At 48.1% G+C, this 3,021-nt stretch overlaps 1 pseudogene; it reads left to right on the plus strand.

The window, feature by feature from the left end:
• The first annotated feature begins 724 nt into the window (after positions 1–724).
• On the plus strand, positions 725–1,497 carry LOC101987378 (annotated as a pseudogene).
• Positions 1,498–3,021: the final 1,524 nt, after the last annotated feature.

Genomic DNA, 3,021 nt, shown 5'->3' on the forward strand with positions numbered 1-3,021 from the left:
TTTTTTTTTTTGAGATAGGGGTTCAAAAAAGCCCTGTGTAGCCTCAGCTGTCCTGGAACTTACTCTGTATACCAGACTGGCCTCCAACTCAGAGACCCATCTGCTTCTGCCTCCTGAGAGCTGAGATTAAAGGCGTGTGCCACCACTGCCCGGCTGCCTTCTCCATTTTTTTTTGTTTTTTTTTTTTGCCATAAACACAGAAGTTTGTGACATATGCACAGCTTGTCTCCTCAGTAAGAGCCGGATGAAACTGGAACTCTGCCTGGTAAGCAACAGCCTCGTGGCAACACACAGATTAATGGAGAGGGGCTAATTTAACATATGAGCTAGCCAGAAATATGCTTAAGCTATAGACCAAATAGTGATTTAAATAATATAGTTTCTGTGCGATTATTTCGGGAGTCTGGGCAGCCGGCTTCCTACTACACCTGTCAAGTTGACAGTCAGCACTGACCGTCACACATGGTCTGTGCTAGATCCACAGAGTTATAAGACCACACTACTATCAAGTACTTCAAAGAGGAGCCCCTCCCATTAGCCATTGCTTCCCACTTCATCCAAGTCTAGTCTCTTAGACTATGGGAACCTGTCTTCTGTCTCTAATAGATTTCCCTATTTCGGAAATTTCATATAGAAGAAATGTGACAGGGTTGGATCCCGGGAGAAGCTGCGGCGGCTCAGTTTTTTTTCTAGCTCTCCCTGTCTCCCTTTCACTTCCGGAAACATGGCCTCTGGTGTGGCTGTCTCTGGCGGTGTCATCAAGGTGTTCAATGACATGAAAGTGAGCAAGTCTTCAATGCCAGAAGAAGTGAAGAAAAGCAAGAAGGCGGTGCTCTTCTGCCTGAATGAGGACAAGAAGAACATCATCCCGGAGAAGGGCAAGGAGATCCTGGTAGGAGATGTGGGGCAGACTGTGGGTGATCTCTACACCACTTTTGTCAAGATGCTGCCAGACAAGGACTTCCGCTACGCTCTCTACGATGCCACCTTGGAGACCAAGGAGAGCAAGAAGGAGGACCTGGTGTTCATCTTCTGGGCCCCTGAGAGTGCACCCCTTAAGAGCAAAATGATCTACACCAGCTCCAAGGATGCCATCAAGAAGAAGCTGACAAGAATCAAGCATGAATTACAAGCAAACTGTTATGAGGAGGTCAAGGACCACTGCACCCTGGCAGAGAAACTAGGTGGCAGTGCCGTCATCTCCCTGGAGGGCAAGCCTTTGTGAGCCGCCTCCAGCCCCCTGCCTGGAGCATCTAGCAGCCCCAGACCTGCTCATGGGTGTTGCAGGCTGCCCCTTTCCTGCCAGACATGAGGGGCTGGGGGGTCCCAGCAGGGTGAGGGTAATCCCTTCACCCCAGTTGCCAAATGTCCCCCCCCACCCCCTGGGCCGTCCTTCTCCCTCCACCCTGATGGTTCTGGCCTTCCCAAACTGCTTTTGATCTTTTGATTCCTCTTGGGTTGAAGCAGACCAAGTCCCTTCCCAGGCACCCAGTTTTGGGGGAGCCTGCCCTATTTTTTTAACAACATCCTACTCCTCATCCCCCACCCCATGCTGCCAACTATAACCACAATAGTGACTCTGTGCTTGTCTGTTTAGTTCTGTGTGTAAATGAAACGTGGAAATGACCCTCCCTTGCCAGCTGGTTGCCCTCCCCTTCCCCGTGTTCTCAGCCACTCATGAATGCAGGACCAGTAAGGGACCTTCAATTTAAAAACAAACAAACAAAAAACAATAAAAAGACTAATTAACAAGGAAAAAAAAGAAGAAGTGTGACAGAGATGAGCTCCTGGTCCACTTCTCTGCCTTTTTCTCTTGGTGTTTCCTAGTTCTGATCCCATGTGGAAAGGCAGGGTGATCATGAAAACATTCACATCGTGGTCTTTTCACAGGTATCCAGCACCAGATGGGACATCTTTGGGTCAAGTAAGTAAGCAGGCAGGATTCTGGAACTGAGCTGCTCCATCAAAGGAGGTGTGGCCATCACAGATATGGGCACCAACTAGAAGAACCTGTGGTGCAGATGCTGTGGCCAGCCTGTAAGGACAAACAGCCAGCATTTCTTCCATAATGAGGTGACGATGAGAGAATACGCATGCTGGGGGTGGAGGGGGTGGTGGTTTGAATGAAAATGCCCTTCATAGGCTCAGATATTTGAATGTTTAGTCCTTGCTGGTGGAACTGTTTGGGAAGGATTAGGTATGGCCTAGTTGGAGGAGATATATCACTAGGATCAGGCATTGAGCTTTCAAAAGTCCATGTCAGGCCTAGTTAGTGCTCTCTGCCTCATGCTTGTGGATCAAGATTGTAAGGTCTCAGCTACTGCTGCAAGTACCACGCCTGCCTGCCCACTGCCCTGTTCCCTGTCATGATGGCTGTAGAATCACCCTTTGAAACTGTAAGCCAGGCCCCAGTAAACTCTTTTTCTCTAAGTTGCTTTGGTCATTGGTGTCTCTTAAAAGAAATAAAAAAGTAACTAAGACAGGGGCCTTACAGAAAACCAGAGCCAGGGGGAGAATTTTTATGATTTGCAAGTTTATGAGAAAAAGAGTATAAAACACAACATCACTGATGTGAGGTGAGGCAGGAGCATGACTGCTTGGTATTAAGAGCAAGAACAGGTGTGTTCAGTTTTGGAGGGGGTGTGAGGAGAGCTGGGGCGTCATCTTTTCTGAAAACTCCCTGCTGGATCTGGTGTCTGATGCTTGCAGAATGGGGTCTCTCTCAAGAACACAGCCATGTGGTTGGGGAACTTTTGAAAACTCATTGTTTTGAGACAATGTCTTATGTAGCTCTGGTAAGCCTGGAACTCACAATGTAGACCAGGCTGGCCTCAAACTCGTAGATATCCACCTGCCTCTGCCTCCTGAGTGCTGGGATTGAAAGCATGTGCTACTATACCCAGCTGATATCTGAAAACTCTTAGATTCTAAGACTTAGGCCACAAAATCTATAGGGATTGAAATACAAAGGTGAGCCTGACCGTAGTGGTGCATGTCTTTAATCCCAGCACTTGGGAGGCA

This window comes from Microtus ochrogaster, unplaced genomic scaffold, assembly GCF_000317375.1.
Source record: "Microtus ochrogaster isolate Prairie Vole_2 unplaced genomic scaffold, MicOch1.0 UNK21, whole genome shotgun sequence".
NCBI classification, from domain to species: domain Eukaryota; kingdom Metazoa; phylum Chordata; class Mammalia; order Rodentia; family Cricetidae; genus Microtus; species Microtus ochrogaster.